The sequence below is a fragment of the Mizuhopecten yessoensis genome, unplaced genomic scaffold (genome assembly GCF_002113885.1).
Source record: "Mizuhopecten yessoensis strain PY_sf001 unplaced genomic scaffold, ASM211388v2 scaffold716299, whole genome shotgun sequence".
NCBI classification, from domain to species: Eukaryota; Metazoa; Mollusca; class Bivalvia; order Pectinida; family Pectinidae; genus Mizuhopecten; species Mizuhopecten yessoensis.
The window spans coordinates 587,100-609,352 of NW_018480047.1; the positions used below are offsets into that span (position 1 = coordinate 587,100).

Here is a 22,253-nt window from a genome sequence, read left to right on the forward strand (position 1 = left end):
AATATTAAACAGCATATACCACATCAAAGTTCTGAGTAAACTTGAATTTATATTATTGTATAATTAAAAAGTGCACGTGCACTTACAGCAAGACTTTCATCAAGTCAAAAAATAGTACAGCAGTATTTTACCTTGTTACTTGAATGCCTGTAAGTGTTATAAATTTTAATTAAATGCCACAAAATATTACAGAAATATAATGAATTCACTTGCTTAAAACTTTTGTATATTTTACAACAAGTGGTATTTGAATTAACAATTCTGTAAACAGTGTTAGCAATAACCAGAGTTAGTAGCAACTCCTCCCCCCCCCCCCCCCCCCCCCCCCCCACACACACACAGTCTCACAAAATTTAGTCCACAAAACCAAAATCTGTTAAGGTTTTTTCCAAGAACATTTTGTGCATAGGCTAGAACACTTATTTTCATGCACAACCAACATTTTCGCCAATGTACAAAATATCTCATTTTTTTTCTTAATAATCATTTTAAATTTCCACATCTCATTTGATTTGGTTTTATAATAAACTCTCATTACAAGATAATTTTCTCCTTCAATAAAAGCTCTATTTAAACATCCAATTTTGTGTTGCGCAGGCCATCTAAATATTTTATAAGAATAACAAATCAGGAATGATAAATTAAGTAAATTACTAGTTGACTAGCTAACAACAGTATCTAGAAAAGTAATAAGCAGAACACAAGAAAAAACTGTAAACAGAAATATGACATGCCTTGTAACTTGAACAATATGAACTGGTTCAACTTCAACCGGATAACCAAAAGAAGATTCATCATCCTATGAAGTCCTTCAGGCCTATGTACTACTCCTGCAAGTTTCTCGAAATCACTTTGACTGTTCAGCATTGCTAACTGAGCCCAGTATGCTCGCTCGTTTGTGAGCACATCACCACCAAACACTTTCTTTTTTATTGCAGAATTTTCAGCATCATGTGGAATATACCTGTCATGAATATTCTCCAAAATACTTATCATGTCCTCTGTTTTGTTCTCGCCTTTGTCTAACAAATCTAATATAGCAAAATCAGATTTTTGGGATGTTTCCTTTAGGAATGGATGTTGAAGATACTTTGGCACACAACATTCATATTTCTTCAGACAATTAACATACTTAACTAGAACTCTCATAATATGAAATATAAATCTCTCCTCCAATGAATGACATTCTTCCAGACTTGGAATAAACTTGGAATTTTCTAACAGGCTGATGTCAGCTGTAGGAAGCAATGTCTGCAAGATTAGGATTCAAAACTCTTTTTTCAACCCCAACCAGTAAAAACCAGTGCCAACTTTGTCGGCGTTTATCTTTTGTCATTTTTGATGGACTCCTACTAATGTCAACATTATCACCTATAATATCACATGACTTGTTCCTTTTCATCGTCTCATCTTGTGGTTTCTCTCCTCTGTCAGTCTGAGATGCAGGTTCTACATCAAGAGAAAATAGAAAAAAATATCACTGAACTGAGTTGATCATAAATGTATTATATAAAACAGAGGGTAAAGGATATAACAAAAGAATAAGAAAATCATCAATAGCAATGGTCTAGTCAGATAAAGATAATCTTGTAATAGAGGAAATGAGCATGTCTGAAAATATACCAACCCAATTCCAACCTTAATTTAACTATCGAGCAATGACCTTTATATTCATTTTTTTTTTTATATCATTGCTCAAAGCAAACATATCTCAAAGGTTTAAACTAAAATCTGTCAAGAAAATAGCTTCTAGAGCGATGACAGATCAGTGTTACAGACAGAATGACTAAAAAAATGGAGACAGAATCATTAAACCTAAGGTATATAAATAAATATGGGAAAAGTTATCAACTAAAATAGAACTAATAAAGGATTTCAAGACTGGAATGACATGCAACACTTTTCCTAATTTAGTTACAAACAACCTGACAAGGTGTTCAATACTAAACTCTCCTTTGGTTTGCAAAGTTCGGTTACAAAATCTTGATGATAAAGTCCTCTACAAATACATAACTTGGTCAAAACCCTAACAGGGACTATCAAAAAGTCACTAATTTATTGCTTTTCAATAAGTTAGGATGTCTCAAGTAAATTTATATACATGTATTAATTTATACAATTATAGAAAAGCAGAATATTTTAAGTATTTACAACTAAAAATTAATAAGGCAGGTTCACTTAAAACATTGAACTGTACAGCTAAATAACTATATACCCATATTTTTGCTTTCTAAGGCATTTTTCTCCTTAATCAACAAATCTTCAATATGTTTTCTTTGGTGTTCCTGTAGCTCTTTTTTCATTTTGGACACTGCTGATGTGGACACACATACACCCAATCTGTTGAGCACTGCAATACACTAAGAGTTAACAAAATTTACAAGTCACAAAAAATATAAAACTTTTTGAATTGGCATTATATTTTTGTTATGAAGGGCTAATGAATTATATATATTTTTTTACAAATGACTATAACAAAACATGCAACCCGAACTTGAATATGAAAATAGTCCTTACTATTAATATTAGTTTTAAAACTCAGTATCAAGAAGCGCATGCAGTACAAAGCATCATATAATCAGTATTTGTGTAAAATTATAATGTTTAAATGATATTTACTATTACATTTATTCACCATCAACTAACCTCATCAGTGGCACCACAGTGGTCCAAGATCTGTCCAATTACATGTTGGAATGCTGTCATGTGTGAATTCTGAAACTTTAGAATTATGGCTGCCACTACCCCAACAGATGAGCTCTTCACAAGGGATGAAATCACGTCATGGAAAAATGGCGCCCATATCTTTAGTTCTGTGTTGATGTTTGTAAAAGAGAATGATGTTAGGCTTTTGTGGTCTATTCTCCGAAACAACGACATATTTAATGTGGATGTTAATTTTTTAATTTCATCCTTTATGTCGCGTAACACAGATTTTCTAATTGGTTCTTGCAGTGCTGAATACACAGCTTTTGCTGCTCCTGGTTTACCATGCATTATACTTTTTACCATTCTGATGGATTCCTTTTCCCTCACAACTTTTGATCTTACTTTGTCTTTGATCCTGTATAACACCTGTAAAATAAACATTTTCAGATTAGTTAGAATACAGAAAAAAATCCACATAATAACATATGTTTGAGAACCATAGTTTAACTTTAACCCCACGATCTGCTGTAGCTGACTTTACAGGTAGAGGGAAAATGTCCGCAAGTCATTTCGTCCGCTGCAGTAACACTTGAAGTTGTAGGTCTAGGTGTCCACAGAGCTTTTTTTGATTCTCTTGGTGTTGGGGTGTGTTGCAATGGCTTGGGACGTTTTGATCCTTTTGGTGTTTGTGTTTGTGGCAGACTTGACAAGTATTTTTGTCGAAGTTCGGAAATTAATTTGTGTTTTTTCGATTTTTAATGTTTCAATTTTGTTTACCAAGTCGTAATCAATTTTGGACAGCTTATTTAACTTTGTAAAACAAAATCCACATGTTTGTTTGTTTGTTTGTTTGATTTTGTTTAACGTCCTATTAACAGCTAAGGTCATTTAAGGACGGCCTCCCCTGTGTGCAAGATGCATGCATGTAGTGTATGTGTGTGTATTTTGGGAGGCTGCGATATGTTCGTGTTTGTCTTCTTGTAATAGCGCGGAACTGATGCCGACTTTATAGTGCTACCTCACTGAAAATCCACATATGTATCTGCTTTTCCCATCCGTTTGATCAGCAATATACCCCAAGATATAACTTAACTGGTCAAAAACAGCGAACGTGGGTCCAAATATTACACGCCTTGGCTTTGTTGGCAGGGTGTTGTGACACACACGACATGTTTCGATGGGCGCCGCCATCTTTTTTATTTACAATTGTAACGCGCGTTTTGATTGGTCGGCGAAACCTAGCCGCACCCAATCAAATTGTAGACGCGGGAACTTCGATTTCGCCGTGAGATCCGCCAAGGGTGAATAGGAGAGTATCGTATTGAACACCCTTGGCTCGCGAAGTTGGGTAAGCACAGAACGTTAGTCAACAAAATGCTCGCGAACGTTCTCGATACCGAACGCACCTCAGGACCATGGACATCATCTCGGCATACAATGAAGTGTCTTGTGTTCGCGCCATTGTGATATCTTTGAGGAATTTTTAGATTCCTTTCATGAGGAATTGTTTGAGGAATCAGTGGACATTGCTTATGCACTGGATGTTGAGGTGAAGGCTCCAAGGAGATGTGGACAGCAAACCTTAAAAATAATGCACCGGCTCATTCCCGAACGGACTACTACAAGTGTTGACCATACCTCGCGTAGATCATCTTGATCATAAACGTAGGGGGATCGTTTCTTGTCTAGCCAGGAGTGTACAATAAAGGGAATGCACAGTGTGCCAGTGGTCCTTCTGAGCACCAGTCCGGACATAAAAGTTGTTGCAAAGGACCTCTTAACTGCGTATGATTCCGACATCCCAGAACGGAGATCCATAGAACTTGAGCTGAAAATTTGGGAATGTAAGGGAAAGGCATGAGAAGAAGTTCCAAAGAATCAAAGGGAAGCTTTAGAACTTGCAGACCAGGAGTTCCTTCCCAACATCAGGACTATTCTTAGACTGGTGTGAACAATTCTAGTCACAAGTTGTGAGAATGAAAGAAGTTTCAGTGCCCTGCGCCGCCTCAAAACCTGGCAGAGGAGTTCGATGACTAATGAACGTTTGAATCGGCTTGGCTCTCATGAACGTTCACTGCTTGCCCTGCAGGTAGGGCGTAAGAATTGTACCTGCTGCCCCCCATTGCATGATCGTAAGAGGCGACTAAATTTGGGACCTTATCTCTTCTCTCCTTTCTAAATAACTTTCTTCTTCCGAATGTCTCCCTTGACATCGCCTCATTTTTTTGCCATTTGTTGAGCGTTCGTCCCTGTGAGGAAGGCTTTGGGTTCTGTCCCCTGGCCGAGACATACCAAAGTCTTTAAAAATTGCAGTTTCTACTCCTGCTTAACGCTCAGCAAATGAGGAGTGGGACAACTGGTTCGCCCGTTGTCAGTATAATGTGACCGGGTGGGGCGTCCTGCTGGGTGTCTTCGGCAGTATGTTTCAGTGAGGTAGCACTATAAAGTCGGCATCAGTTCCGCGCTATCACAAGAAGACAAACACGAACATATTGCAGCCTCCCAAAATACACACACATACACTACACGCATGCATCTTGCACACAGGGGAGGCCGTCCTTAAATGACCTTAGCTGTTAATAGGACGTTAAACAAAATCAAACAAACAAACAAACAAACGTTCACTGCAGGGTTAACACCAGCATTCCCGATGTTATAGACCAGTTGTCCCGAGATCACAGCAGGAGAATGCAGTTTATGCACATACTGTGTGATAAATAAAAGTGAAAGTCTCCAGTGACATCAAAGTAAAAAGCAAAGAAAAACACCTACATGATTCTATATTGTGACTGTTAATCTGTATGATAATGTTCTATAATAGTTTACATCTTTGAACTTTTTATGAGCCAGTGTGGTAGTATGATGAACTTACGAGATGTACTCTTCTGTACAGAACCACTAGATTTTGTTATTAGTTTTTCCTACAATATCAAAGCTTTGTTTGTTTGTTTGATTTTGTTTAACGTCCTATTAACAGCTAAGGTCAATTAAGGACGGCCTCTCCTGTGTGCAAGATGCATGCGTTTAGTGTATGTGTGTGTATTTTAGGAGGCTTCGATATGTTCGTGTTTGTCTCCTTGTGATAGCGCGGAACTGATGCCGACTTTATAGTGCTACCTGACTGAAACATACTGCCGAAGACACCCAGCAGGACGCCCCACCCGGTCACATTATACTGACAACGGGCGAACCAGTCGTCCCACTCCTAATTTGCTGAGCGTTAAGCAGGAGTAGAAACTACCATTTTTAAAGACGTTGGTATGTCTCAGCCAGGGGACAGAACCCAAAGTCTTCCTCACATGGGCGAACGCTCAACAAATGGCCAAAAGTGAGGCATTGTCAAGGGAGACATTAGGAAGAAGAAAGTTATTTAGAAAGGAGAGAAGAGATAAGGTCGCCTCTTACGATCATGCAATGGTTTCCGCCGTCACATTTTATCCCAACAGAGGGCGCGCGTGTACTATAGGTTGTAACTCTCCTGTGTAGAGGAGCGCTCGCTATACATTCCTTGACGATCGTCAACAAACTAAGAAATCAGAATGGCACAATATTGTTGTGTTCCTTTATGTAGTGGGTCAGGGGGGCATCGATTTCCGAAAAACGAATCGCTTTGTATGAAATGGCGTGTCGCTGTAAAGAGGATGGAGGAGAAAGGCAGAAAGTTATGGAAACCCAGTCCCGAAGATGTTGTCTGCAGGTTGCATTTCCGGGACATCGACTATAAAGAGACACTGTTAGGTTAGTATAGAACTGTGTCATGACATGTTCTCCCGTTGGAGTGGAATAGTAGACAACCATGTGTAGGAGTTTTAAGAATATATTTAAATTACGTGTAAAGAACAGTTCACCAGAATAAATGTTTTTTGCAAACGTTCCACATCAGAATTAATCAACTTTTGTTTTAAGTGGTATCGACTGAATGTTTAAATGTCCACTGACATCTGTTGAAAAAATATAAGGTTTTAAAAAACTTGTCTATTTTTTAATCATTTAATTTTTACCAAAATGTTGCACATCATATTTGCCATAATTATTTTCCAGAGAGCAAATAAAAATTTGACTACAGGGGACATACAATAACTAGTCATAAAAATATGTTGATGTCAAAGATTTGTAAAAATCATGACAACCACTGATCAATCAATCTGTATTTTAAGAAGTTTTTCAAAACAATATATTTTTTCATAATCTTTTTATTAAGTTATATTGCTATAACATAATTTTGAAATAATGCAATAGACTGGTTAATATTAACCGACTCACTACCAAATGACCGGTTACCAATAGTCCTTCCTGAAATATACTAGTCTCTGACTAGAGGGCTAGTGTATAAAGTGCCAACCTCTGTATAATTTAAGAAGTGCTGAACAATGACAGTGGCATTTATAAGGAATGGGATGGTAATTATGGCGAATATGGTAATATTGTATGAAAACTATTTTTTCATTTATTTTGTCTCCTGATACAAACAATTTTAGTTATTTTTGTTTCCTTTTGAGAATTAATAAACATGTTGACCTTTTGCTGGATTCATTTAGCATGATTACATGTAACTTTGGCTAAAACATTGTGAAAACCTAAATTTCCATTCCAAAAGGGCCTGTTTCCAGTAATGTTAATTCTCCATAGGAGCCTGCCCCCGTATAATTTCTTATCTAGCTCAACTACTGTTTTTTTCTTTTCCGAAGAATAATTTTACACCTTTCCGACACCCAGATTTCATAATTTCAGTGAAAACGTATTTTTATAAAGTTGTCAATTTCAGCATCAAAGACATAAGTTCGTAAATAAAAGAAGGTTATCTCGAAATTGTAATTCGCAACATAGTATAAATTTCTTTTGATAAATATTTCCAAAACATCGTGTTTATTCATAAAAAAAAAAAAAAAAAATTCTCGGATGAAAATGCACTTGCAGAGACACAATTATGAAGAAAAATGCCATAAAATTGCAATTTTCTCCCGTTATATAGTTTTGGATGCAAATTTCCATCAGAAAATCGGATAGAGCTTTACTTGTTTCATATGTGTACCAAAAATCAGCTAATTCCATGTGGTGGAACGTTCTCATATCGCCGCCTGAATGTGGTTGTAAATTGAAAGAAAAGGGGAAATGAGTAACAACCTTGTCTGAAACCCTATTATATAGCTTATTATATACAAACTTTTATATTGAATATCAGAGCGGATATTTTCATGACAGTTTTATGATGTGTAACGACTAAATAAACAGTATCGATATAAAGATTTACACTGAGGACACCCTGATACATGAATACTGTTCTATCTCAAGTTGTCCTCTTCTGAATTTTCTGATCGTGTGGCCTTGTACATTTATCCGTATCTTCTTGTCTTTGTCTATACGTTTACGGAATCATTGACTCGACGCTAGCTATTCTTGTCTCACTTTCCTTGTTTTATTGTCCCATCTCCAAAGCGTTGTGGCTCTGTCAGGGTTGGGACCCTGACTTGTCTCACTTTCTTTGTGCCTGCCGACCACGCCACATCGAATAGATAGATTATCCATATGAAATACTTTATTTTGTTCTAAGTAATCAATCAATTCTGCGCTTCTTGGAGGTATTGAATGTGATTTATTATATTGTCTTGTTATTTTGTGTAATTAGTTGTTCGTTATTTATCACACATTTTCGCATAATTGTACCAAACTACTAAGTATTAGCTGTTTACAGCAATCATCGGTGGCTTGCTATTTTGTTACTTTATCGACGCTTCATAAACCAATCGTTATTGTTTCAAGATGGAGGGTAAATGTGTTGGAGAAGGGTGTCAAGTATACTTCAAGAAACGTAGTGGCAATAAGAACAGAAGTGCACGCAATGTAAATAGTCCACAATATAAATGGCTCCTAGATACGCTGGTGCAACAAGGATTGATGTCAGCAAAGGAACAAGCACTTATTTGCCAGAAGTGCTACATGAAGTATCTTCGGAACAAAAATCAGCCTGAACCTGAACCCGAGCAGAACCAGGAAATAGAGGAAGAAGACGACTCCCCGTCCCATATCCTGCCGTTGCTGACCCTTCATGATCTTTTGAATGGATCATCTTCACACAAAAAATGCTGTCTCTGTCTTGTTACCTTTGCAAGAAATGGAACAAAATCATCAGTCTTACCAAAACGTGCAAGACATCACCTGATCTATTCACACAAACTGTGGTGTCCCACCTCATCCCGCGTCTGCTCCATTCACCTTATTGGTAACGACTTAGATCCGTCTACAGAGGTTGTCCTTGATGGTAGAGGTTCCTTGGAATCTCAGTTACCATCAAAATCGTCCGAAATCATTAATGACCTCCTAGAGGTGTCGCACGTCCTTTCACAGAACCAGTCTGCGTTTACAATAAGCTTTTCTTCTCTTGATGACTCGGCATGCATGGCCTGGACAGGTTGGTCCAAAGATCAGTTCCTCGAAATCCACTCGCACTGTTCCCCATATCTTTCATCTGGTATATATACCAAGACTACACACGATGCTCTATTACTGTTCTGGGTAAAACTGAAAACCGACATTTCCTGGAGTCAGTGTTCTTCTCTTTTTGGAATTTCCAAGTCAAGTGTGTCCAAAACTTTCCACTCCATAGTACAGGCATTAGACACATCGATAGTCCCACAATTTCTAGGTCCGGATCACTTGACAAGAGAACAGTTGCTCGGGCACAATACTGTCTTTTCAGAAGCATTTTTTGGAGATAAAGCCACTGCCATATTAGATGGCACCTATATTTATATCCAGAAAAGCTCCGACCACAAGCTCCAGAGAATGTCCTACTGTGGCCAGAAGAAGAGAAACTATCTCAAATTCATGAGCATCGCCTTACCAGATGGCTACATTCTGGACACAGTAGGACCATTCACTGGCAGCGAAAATGATGCTACAATTACAAAAAAAGTCATGGACAAGCTAGTTACTTGGCTACAACCAGACGACAACGTTGTCGTTGACCGAGGTTTTAGAGATGTCCTACCAGTTCTCGAAGCCTCTGGCCTCAATGCTAGCATGCCGTCATACCTGAAACCCGGTCAAAGTCAACATTCTGACGTCCAAGCAAATCTTGACAGAACTATCACCAAATCGAGGTGGATTGTGGAATCCTATCATGGTCGTCTGAAACACTGGACGTTCTTCCGAACGCAATTGGTGTCTAACAGCTTTATCAATGTCATCGAGGCTTTGCTTCGAACCGTCACAGCCTGTCTGAATGGTATTAGAGGACCGATCTACCAGAGATCTCCAGAGAGAGATGCCAAAGATAGGCTAATGGCTGAACGTATGAAGGACCGTTTGACAACACCGAATGGTTTAGCTCAGAGAGTCAAGACAGATCCGGATCTATCTAGACGGGCAAGGTCCGAGTTTGTCAAGATGGATGCATCTTCCGTACTGTTTCCCCGTCTCGATCTTGATTACTTGAGAACCATTACGTGTGGAACGTATCAGATATCTCTGGCTCCTGGTTACATCGCCGAACATTTAAGTGATGACGGAGACTATGAGGTGTGGCTTTACCAGCACTCCCCAGACCTTCTCCGATGTCAAATACATTCTCGACACAAAAGCCAAACGAAATATAACGTTTGGATACGGTTCACCGTTTCACCCGATGTTGAGGCCCCAATAAAGGACTACTACTGCCAGTGCCCAGTTGGAGAGAGAACGATGGGAATGTGTGCGCACATCTCCAGTATCTTGTACTACCTTGGGTATTACAGGACGCTGGAAAACCCTCGACCATTACAACCACAGGTAAAGAAATTCCGACAAAACTTGAAATAGTTTTCCATGCGGCAACGGAGTGCATATGTCGAAAGTATGTTTGGGGCTCGATATGAAAGATCCCCGTTACCATGTGACTAACCAAACTTATAAATATAGGTATTATACAATCGCCCGTAGCTATGAACACTCCCGTAAATGCGAAAACCAACCAAAATCATAAGGAACACGTTTTGTTTGTTGTTCTGTCTATTTGTCAGCCAATGTCTTCAACCACGGGGACTTGTGAAGTAGCCATCTTGGATTTTTTTTATGAAAAAGTGTTTCTCTCACTTTTTTTCATATCTGTGTACATATTCTCAACATACCGAGCAAATACTCTCGTTTTTTTGTTAATTATCTAAAGAAAGTCGAAAATCGGCAATTCAACCATAGGCTAATTCAACCCAACATTTGAAAATGTTCCACCACTTACATTTTGATGATTTTTCCTCTCATCAATAGCATATTACGTACTGTTTAATAGGATAAAAATTGGTTTGCATCCAACGCCCATAAAAGGGTGTATTCTCTAAAAAACACAGTTTTTGTGTCTAAAATGTTATCATCGAAAATGGCATTTTTGAGATTGTTTCTTCCATAAAACAGCCAAATGGCGCGATGGAAACATGATTTTTTGTCACAATCATGCCATGAATGTATTCTTTACGGTGACCATCATTTGATTAGATTTTCATTAATATTTTACATAACATGCACATTTTATCAACACTTAGACAGCTTCTGAAAGGTACAACTTTGAGGAGCCATAAAAAACAAACCAAGTGACCTAAATCTTTATACTTTATAGATTTGTGACCACAACGGCATGGGCAATGCACCACCAACAGGAAATTTGAATCAGAGAAGGGGCCGTTTTGGAAACCGGCCCTTTGATAAGAAATGAAAAAACTAAGATTATGTATCAATTGTTATTTATTGCACATATTAACTATGAACATTTCACTCATTATATGCAAATTGTCTTAATTAGAAAAAATGAAAACTTGTCAATTTCATATATTACATGTATATTTACAATATATATATATACATATTCAGGACTATTCAAAAGCTTATAAAAGGACAATACAGTATATCACATTAATTTCAGTGCAAAAACAATTATAAAATTGAAAATACCAGTATACTGTGTTCAAAGGGACACAATATCTAGAAGTCTTGACAGCTGTAAATTTCTAAGTGAGAAGTCAAAGAGTTAAGAAAACTGTATTTGAAGTTTAATTATGGTATCATTATTAATAATTCCATCAGGAGAAGCTCCAAGGTATGGACATTTAGAATTGACAAACAGACCACATCTTTGAACAGGAAGTTGTGTTGTTTCTTGAAACTTCTTCGATGCCTTAGTTTCATATTTCTTCCCATATTCGATGGATTTGCTATGGAACACTTTCCTGAATTTCTGTCGCTGTATCTTCTGTAACCTTTGAGAACAGAAGTTAAAATACATATTAGCTGACTATTAGAATTTTACAGTTTAAAACTAACTTGACATAGTTGTAAGCTTTAGTCCATACTTTATACAGAACTGACATCCTTTGTTTGAAATTTTGTTCTAATATGTTGTGATGGACCTAAAAAGACTCACAAATTATTCACTGCACTACTGTCTGTGGGAAAGCAAAATTGACTTTGCCCCTTGTCAACAGAATAGTCATGTTACACAGAAATGTTTAAATATGTTTCCATTTTACTGCTGTACAGTATCAAATTACAGGAGATAAGTTACTAACCATTACTTTCACCAATGACCTTGACATTTGACCTAATTTATATGATGTGGCTAGTGACCCTTGCTTTCCTTTCATAGTGAAAATGCTTTATAACTTTTTTTAAGAGTGAAATAATCATGCTCAAAGTCGGAATATTAGAATTAACAATTTTACTATATAATTATGTTATTTAAAAACAGCATGCACCTGAAGTTCACTACCCAATCAGAAATTACCTGTAAGGCGTTGTCAACAAGATATTCAGTGAAAGGTAGTTGGAAACAGTCATGGTATAGTGCTGCAGCCTGTAAAACAAACATTTGTTTCATAAAAAAATATTTTCTGAAAAGTGCCTTCATCATAGATTTTTGGTGTAACTTTTTAATGAGATTAATTATCGAATACAACCTTAAAGCAGTAGAAAAATCAATAAATTTACACATCGTACAACAGAAAATGCTAAGTGGCTGAATTTGTTCAACAGGGATATTTTTCCTTAAAAGATTAAAAACTGAAGTTAATTTTGTGACCATCTGAAGTACCTGAATAGGGCTAGGGCTGTAACTCCGTCAAAATATATACACCATGTTTACATTCAAAGGACCATACTTATGCGAATTAGGAGTTCTTCATAAATAATGCATTTTTTTGCATTTGTTATTATAAAGCCACAAACCATATTCACCTCAAATCTTGACAGAGAAAATATTAACTTGTTTGTATATTAAGAGTCTATTCTAACAGTCCATTAGTACAATGAGAAAACATTGAAATTTGTGTGAGGTGTTTACCTTATTTTTCATAGCCGACAAACCATACCACTAAAATAAATGTTGTTTCCTTCCATCAGAACAGAACAAGCTAATATTCTGTCAGTGTCTAGCAATTCTTTGTCTTTCCTTAGGGCTTAAACATCTGCAGAGACATTTTTATCTCCTGAAAGCAGTAGTTTTACTTCAATTTTAAGGTGTAAAAAATAATGTTGTAAACATTAATGTTACCAATAAATGGGAAATTCTGATCTTCACTCATTCTGCAAGTAAAATCTGGTAAAAAAAACCCAGGCTTTTCCATATGCTACAATGAAGAGTTCACAATAATATCCTTCATTTAAAATGTTTATTTAAATAAAATTGCACAAAATTCTATGCACAAAATTGTTATTGCCGATCAGGTAGGCCCATATGGAGTCAAAATGTACATGCATCATCTTTATAAAGGGTACTTTAAAATATGTACCTGCAAGTCTGTACAAAAAGTACTCCTCAATTTGAAAATTTGTCAGCTTTGGGAGTATCACTTTGTGATCCTGAACCAGTTGATGGTACCCCATGGCAGGCCACTGTGCGTGCACTTGGTTGGGAAGCTTTATAGATTGCGTTTGAAAATTAAAATTTCTGTCATATGACTTTAATCTGAAATTCAAAGGAGGTCCACAAATTTATTCAAGCTAATCATACAGTGAACCCAAGTTCTGACTATGGTAATGAGGCATATATTATGTACAGTTATTTTGATTTGAAAATATTATTCAATAATACATAGTTATATATATATTACAAATTATGTACATATATATATATATAGAGTAAAAAAATATGTTTGTTTCCTGTTACAACCTGCATGTTTAAAAAATATGGGTAGCTCCGTAAAAAAGGGTATAATTATGGAAACAAACAAACAAGCTGACTTAGCCTAAACCATCCCGAACTCATGGGATGAGGGGCAGGTAGTAAGATACATGTACAGTGGCGGATCCAGAGACCTACCTGAAGGGGTTTCCAAATTTCCTGGGGAAAAGTGCAGAAAATTGAGGAAAATGCTGAAAATACATGATTTTGAAAGAAAATTCTCAGGGTGGGGGTTTCTTGAAGCCAAAAAACCCCTCTGGATCCGCCACATGAAGTATATACTGGTTGACAGATATGTCTTTCCCCATACAGTACAGTACGTACGTATACGTAGTAGTCTCCGGTCTGTTACCGGTACGCTACATATCGGATACGATGGATGTAGGCGGTTGGGAAACTTATTGATGAAAAATCGTATCTATTTAAAGCAATATACTTATTACCTTTCTACTAGATCCACCTTTCTGCCGCGTGTAACTGCTCCTCGTCTAATAAGCTCTTGCTTTAACTTTCCGACTGACCAGATGAAATATTTGTCCGCCATGTTGGCTTCTGTAGCAACCTATAGTACACGCGCGCCCCCAGGTGAGTAGTGTCGCGGCGGAACCCATTGTGGGCAGCAGGTACAATTCTTACGCCCTACCTGCAGGGCCACACTAACGCCGTTATCGAAACAAACGAGGACGTCACCCCTGCATATGGGGGGATTGAGAAAATAATGCATCAGGGCCGTCTTCGTTTAAAAACGGTTGAACCGGTTGTTCGTTTAAATAATGTCGGAACTGGTTCGCCCGTTGTCAGTATAATGTGACCGGGTGGGGCGTCCTGCTGGGTGTCTTCGGCAGTATGTTTCAGTGAGGTAGCACTATAAAGTCGGCATCAGTTCCGCGCTATCACAAGGAGACAAACACGAACATATCGCAGCCTCCCAAAATACACACACATACACTACACGCATGCATCTTGCACACAGGGGAGGCCGTCCTTAAATGACCTTAGCTGTTAATAGGACGTTAAACAAAATCAAACAATCAAACAAACTGTCTTAGTAAAATTTATGATCATGATCTTTTGCAAATTTTGAAAAATTCTTAATATCGGAGCAATGTGTTTTTTTAGATTTTGGAAATGCATCAATTGTAATGAATCCTTCCCATCACCGACATCACTAATGATTTGCTTAGCACTATTCAACACATTCACATTTCTATTGTTCATCACATCCTGTGCCATGCTTTCTGTTCTATGGACATCTCGAAAATCCGTTTCCACTGTGCCGTCCGCGTCGGGAAGGGCCCATCAAATGATTGGACATAGATGTAATAGGAAATTTAATAGTTACACAAAACCTCATCAACTCAACCAGAAACAAATATTTAAGTTAATATTGAACAGATCGTCGTTAAGAGTATTACACTTATGTCTAAGTCTAGCTGTTAGAATGTTTACCAGTTTCTTAAGTTGTATGGGGGTAACAGTAGTTACTGGAGGTTAAACGATGTCTTTTAGGTAAGATGGAGTCATTGTGCATTTTATAAAGAAGATATTGTATCCAAACCTGTTTCAGAATACAAAGATTGTCTACTAGCAAAGGATGGTAAACCCGATACTATCGATATGATGTGCTCATTTACAATTCGCAACTAGATAAATGCCTAAATGTTTATAGTATTTAATAAAATCTACATAAAAATAATATTATTAAACATTAAGTACTTATTTGATTCTTATTTGATATTTGAAATGAGTGATGCTTTCGTTTGCAGAGGATTCAATTTTACAAGCAGCTATCTGCCCATGTTTTGAATTCTTCCAAGGTCATTATTGGTGACAGTTTTTAGTTCATTTGTAGTAAAATCAGAAACAGAAAGTGAAGTAGCATCAGCGAATAAGAAGGAAAGACTAACAAGGTTGTCATATATATCGTTGATATATTGTAGAAAAATAACGGGTCTAGGACAGAACCCTGCTGTACACCAGCATAAAGTTGCAGAATTAGAAGTCTTGCATATGCCATACTCGATCGAAAACCTTTAAAAGTTTATGACTTTCGAGATTGTTGCATACAGTGGTGTAATAAATTTCACATTCTTTACACTCACTTTTATGCATTTGAGATCGCTCAAATAGCTACTGTATCTGGTGGACTACTCCACCTCTTTTGTCTGTACAAGAGTGAGTCTTAGTACCTGCAGACGTAGCCCCCTGTTAGTCACGTATTGCCTTAAATACCTGCGAGTGGGGTTACCTCCTGAGCCATGTACTTACATTCACGCTTGCTGATATTCACACGCCTAGTGGGATCGCTCGGTAGGCCACATGTCTTTTTCTGTCTGACACAGCAGGGTCGCCTGCCTCGTGTCGAGATCACTCGATGAGTTAGTATTAATATGTATTTTGTATGTAAAGTACTTTGTTTGTTTTAGGTCATATTATGTTGAGTAGTTTAAATTACTTATGAGCAGCCCCCAAGAATGCAAAAAATAATAATCTTATTTTTTTTTTATAACTGAACAAGTCACTAGTTTCGAACCTTTAATACATTTTCTTGAACTATAATTACTTTTGTTTTGTTGTGTATAAACTGGTATTTATATAGCATTGAACTATCTAATAAATAAGTATGACGGTATTTAGTAAGGACTTTTTTAAAAACTTTGCCGACAGTGCTAAACAGAGATATGGGTCTATTGCTACTGGGACATCGCTTGTCGCCTTTTTTTTTTAGCTCGCCTGGTCCAAAGGACCGGTGAGCTTATGACATGGCGCGGCAAAGTCTTTAAAAATGGTAGTTTATACTCCTGCTTAACGCTCAGCAAATTAGGAGTTGGACGACTGGTTCGCCCGTTGTCAGTATAATGTGACCGGGTGGGGCGTCCTGCTGGGTGTCTTCGGCAGTATGTTTCAGTCAGGTAGCACTATAAAGTCGGCATCAGTTCCGCGCTATCACAAGGAGACAAACACGAACATATCGCAGCCTCCCAAAATACACACACATACACTACACGCATGCATCGTGCACAGAGGGGTGACCCTGCAGGTAGGGCGTAAGAATTGTACCTGCTGCCCCAAATTGCATGATCGTCAGAGGCGACTAAATTTGGGACCTTATCTCTTCTCTCCTTCCTAATGTCTCCCTTGACAATGCCTCACTTTTGGCCATTTGTTGAGCGACAATATCGCAGCCTCCCAAAATACACACACATACACTACACGCATGCATCTTGCACCCAGGGGAGGCCGTCCTTAAATGACCTTAGCTGTTAATAGGACGTTAAACAAAATCAAACAAACAAACGAACCGTCGTCCGTCCATCAACTTTTCCTTTAAAACACTACTTTTCCTGAACGGCCCAGTAGATTTTGACTAAAATAGTCCAAGGGCATTCAATTTTGTATAAACGGTGGTTATGGCCCTCCTGGGGGCAGTGAGGCGGGCCCAATAAGGGGAATAGAGGTAAAACCTTTAAAATCCTTATCTTATCCAAATTTAGTCTGGAGTAGCCTTGGGCAAAGGGGACTACATTTTGTATACACGATGGGTGTGGCCCCCTTTGGGCATAGGGGTGGGGCCGAAAAAGGAAAAAGTAATCCTTTAAAATCCTTCTTCTACCATACAGATCAAGGGATTTTATCCAAATTTTGTCTGGAGCATCCTTGGGCCAAGGGCACTAAATTTTGTATGAATTGTGGGTGTGGCATCCCACGGTGCCAGAGGGTTGGGTCCAAATAGGGGAAATAGAGATCAAACCTTTAAAATCCTTCTTTTACCACAGGGATTAAGGGGTTTCATCCCAATTTGGCATGGAGCATCCTTTGGCCAAGGGGCCTCAAGTTTTTGTATAAACGGTGAGTTTGGACTCCCTTGGAGCAGAGGGGCGGGGTCCAATAGGGGAAATAGAGGTAACATTCTTTTTCTACCATAGGGATAAAGGGATTTGATCATAATTTGGTCTTGAGCAGCCTTGGGCCAAAATGACTTAGTTTTGTAAAAACGGTGGGTGTGGCCAATTTGGGTGCAGAGGGGTGGGGCTCAAAAGGGGAATTTGAGGTTTAAATTTTTAAAATCCTTCTGTACCATTGGAGGGAATATCCAAATTTGGCCTGGGGCATCCTTGGACAAAGGCGACTTTATTTTGTTGAAACATTAGGTGTTGCCCCTCTGGATGCACACAAGAGGAATTTGAGGTTAAAATCATTAAAATTCTTCTCCTTCTGTACTATTGGAGGGATTTTATCCACATTTGACCTGGAGTATCCTTTGGCAAAGGGGACTAAAATTTGTGTAAATGGAGCGTATAGTCCCTCTGGGTGCAAAGTTGTGGGGCCCAATAGGGGAATTTGAGGTTTTAAGTCTTCAAAATCCTTTTTCCTCTGTACCATTTGAGGGATTTCATCCACATTTGACCTGGAGCATCCTTGGGTGAAGGGGAACAAAATTGTATCAATGGAGAGTGTGGCCCCTAAGGGTGCAGAGTTGCTTGGCCTAATGATGAATTTGAAGTTGAAATCTTTAACATCCTTCTTCTGAACAATTGGAGGTATTTTATGTTATAAGAATATTTTCCCTTGGTTGCTTTATTATCCAGGTGAGCGATACAGGCCCTCTGGGACTCTATTTAGGTCACCTGAGCTTTGCTCAAGTGACCTATTCTAATCGCTTTCTGTCCGTCGTCCGTCGTGCGTAAACTTTTTACATTTTCAACTTCTTCTCAAGAACAAGTGGATGGATTTTTTTCAAACTTTGTCAGAATCATCCTTGGTAGATGAGGCTACAAAATTGTAAAAATGGGGTTCCTACCCCAACTCCTGGAGCCAGGGCGGTGGCCCAAAGGGAAAATCTTCTTCTTCAGACTCAGAGGTACTGCACTCATTTTCTCTGCATGGAAAGAAAGATAATCAGGGGCTTTACTTAAATTGTAAATTTCAGGACCCCCCAGCTATTCGTTGTCCCTTGGGGAGGGGGTAAAGTTTACTATAGTTTATATAGGGAAATTACACTTTTGGGTATATTTTGACAACTTTCTATAGGAAATTATTTTTACTTGGTGAGAATTATCCTTGGAGAAAGACGGTTTTAAATTGTAAAATTGAGATTCCTACCCCAACCCCTGGGGCCAGGGCGGGGCCCCAAAGGGGAAACTTACCAATATTTCAAAAATCTATTTCTCCAGACTCAGAGGTACTACAGTCATTTTCTGTACATCAAAAGAAAGATCATCGGGGGCTTTACTTAAATTGGTTCTCCCTTGGGGAGGGGGTAAAGTTTACTATAGATTATATAGGGAAATAACACTTTTGGGTATATATTTATCCATTTTCAGCAGAAAATTACTCAAAGTCAGAATCATCTTTGGTGAATGAGAGTATTACTTTGTAAAATTGGGATTCCTGCCCCATCGCCAGGGGCTAGGGCGGGGCCCCAAAGGGAACATTTGCCAATATTTTCAAATAATTATCCTTTGATGACATGACAAGTATTGTATTTCACTTAGTTTACATGCTGATTTCCACATCACATCTAAACAATAAAATAAAGCTACCAGTACCTATGATATAACTCAGGTGACTGCTAAGGCCCTTGGGCCTCGTGTTAAATATAGGCATGACTAAAGCTGTTTTCCAAAAATCTGGAAATATCCATATTTTCTAAAAATATAAAATAATGGATATGAAACAGTACGAACAGTATTCGTAAGCATTGTCACTAAGTCGAGTAGTGAATACCGGATGATGGAGGTAGAATCCCTCGACGAATGTTAGGCGATAACAATCGTGGTTGGTGTAAATTGAGGAATGCCTTGACAATATATACCGTTTCGTGTTTGAACATGAAATTAGATTTTTTAGTATTTTTCTATACTCTTGCTACATCTATAAGCTTATCTTTCTGTCTATATTCTTTCTTAAATTTAGAAATGGTGTTTTGTGGGTTTTTAAACGACCTTTATCGACACGTGTAAATTTACAACACAGTCTCGGCTACACAGGTAAACATTGCCACTTTGTACCTGGACCGTAGTTTACCCCGCCCGGGGCACTTACGTAACTCGCCAAGGTGTGAAAACCAGATGAAGGGGAGCTATAGACCGAAACGAATGCAAATAAATATTAAACGTCCAGTTGAGTTTTCATAATGGTCATACGTTATCATATTGTATCGGCTATATGTGTCAAGTACAGGCCAGGTAAAACTCCGGTTACTCATCAAATTGTTATTTACCTGTTCTGTTACCGAGGAGCCAAACCCATTCTTGACAGTCTAACGGTCAATGTATACTGTATTACACACATTGTAAACTTGTACATACTCTTAATTATAGCAGAGACGTATACGTCTCTGATTATAGTGATGAGAAATTACAGTGTACATCATTGCATACAAACATTCCGTATTTTTTCCATTCCGTAATATTGATCAACAAATTGTACCATATCAGTAATTACACCACTGTGGGTATAAGCGCATTTCTGTAAATGTAGGCCACATGTATGTTCTAGTCAACTGCTAACACAATACTTAAGTGCACGAATGTTAATAAAGATGTAGCGGAGGGCTGTGATGTAGATGCACCCACATAATTTACCGTTTTTACACTACTGTGATATGTCTATGACTGGTACTAGTGTACCGTACTGTGTTTAACCACATAAAACCCCCGCCTATGGAAAAATCTAGCACAGCAAAATAATACATAGAAAATCTCTAATAACGAACATAGTTACCATCTAGGAGATAAAACTGACACTAATGGTGACAAGCATATGATGGCTAATTATGTCATGTTAAATTTAAGTCCAAGTAGGAATAAGTTAAAAAACCACTGTTGCGTACATTTCAAGGAGACAGAACCAGAGAGCATTTGATTTGATGATGAAGACGTGGTTTCAAAAAAGCTGTTAACACATTTATTCAGCACCAAGTTCAGACAGAATAGGGTCAAGATTTGGGATCAAATATCATCATGTTTCAAAGACGGAAAAAATCTTGATTTATTAATTAATGTCCAATTCTCACAAATGTGCTAGTGGCATCCCTCATTTCAAAGGCTTCTCTTCAATATTTAGGACTTTTATAACTGCCCCCAATTGCATGATCGTAAGAGGCGACTAAATTTGGGACCTTATCTCTTCTCTCCTTTCTAAATAACCTTCTTCTTCCTAATGTCTCCCTTGACAATGCCTCACTTTTGGCCATTTGTTGAGCGTTCGCACATGTGAGGAAGGCTTAAGGTTCTGTCTCCTGGCCGAGACATACCAAAGTCTTTAAAAATGGTAGTTTCTACTCCTGCTTAACACTCAGCAAATTAGGAGTGTGACGACTGGTTCACCCGTTGTCAGTATAATGTGACCGGGTGGGGCGTCCTGCTGGGTGTCTTCGGCAGTATGTTTCAGTGAGGCAGCACTATAAAGTCGGCATCATTTCCGCGCTATCACGCAGCCTCCCAAAATACACATACATACACTACACGCATGCATCTTGCACACAGGGGAGGCCGTCCTTAAATGACATTAGCTGTTAATAGGACGTTACACAAAATCAAACAAACAAAGACTTTCATAACAGAAAGAGGTCTTAGTCAAGCCATTAGTTGGGTCGTTGATGTCTACTATCTTGTACCCAAATCAATAAATTATTTTCAAGAGATGAATGCCTTGTTGAGATGTGGTTAGCGGGATATAGAAGACAGGTATGTGCACGTGTGTTGATAATACAAATGTAGGTTTTTAAATAAATACAGTCTACAAGTATGATCTTACTTTTTGTGTTTTTCTAGGTGTTTTTTCTCGTTTCAACCACCTTGAGTTTTGTGTGGGGATAGGAGCAACAAGAACAGCCATTGACTGAATCAGGAAAACATTTTGAAAAGCAAGTCATCAAATGGTAAACAACAGTGTGTGACTATCTACTGCTACGTTCAGACACTTCAGCTGCAGAGACCATTCCGTATGCTGATAGTGGCAGTGATGAAAACATGTCATCCATTGACCATGATTCAACACCAACCCTATCATCCCAGGCAATCTCACCTGTAAATCCTCAAGTACTTGGTTTGGTTTAGTATTGTTTAACGTCCTATCGACAGCAATGGTCATTTACGACGGCCTCCCCCGTGTGCAAGATGAATGCGTATAGTGTATGCGTGTGTTATCGGAGGATGCGATATGTTCGTGTTTGTCCCCTTGTGATAGCCCGGAAATGATGCCGACTTTATAGTGCTACCTCACTGAAACATACTGCCGGAGACGCCTAGCAGGACACCCCACCCGGTCACATTATACCGACAATGGGCAAACCAGTCGTCCCACTCCTAAGTTGCTGAGCGTTAAGCAGGAGTTGAAACTACCATTTTTACAGACTATGGTATGTCTCGGCCAGGGGACAGAACCCAACGCCTTTCTCACAGAGGCATTGTTAAGGGAGACATAAGGAAGAAAGTTGTTTAGAAAGCAGAGAAAA

At 38.3% G+C, this 22,253-nt stretch overlaps 1 pseudogene; it reads right to left on the reverse strand.

Annotated features, from left to right (window-relative positions):
• Positions 1–664: 664 nt before the first annotated feature.
• On the reverse strand, positions 665–14,336 carry LOC110442784 (annotated as a pseudogene).
• Positions 14,337–22,253: the final 7,917 nt, after the last annotated feature.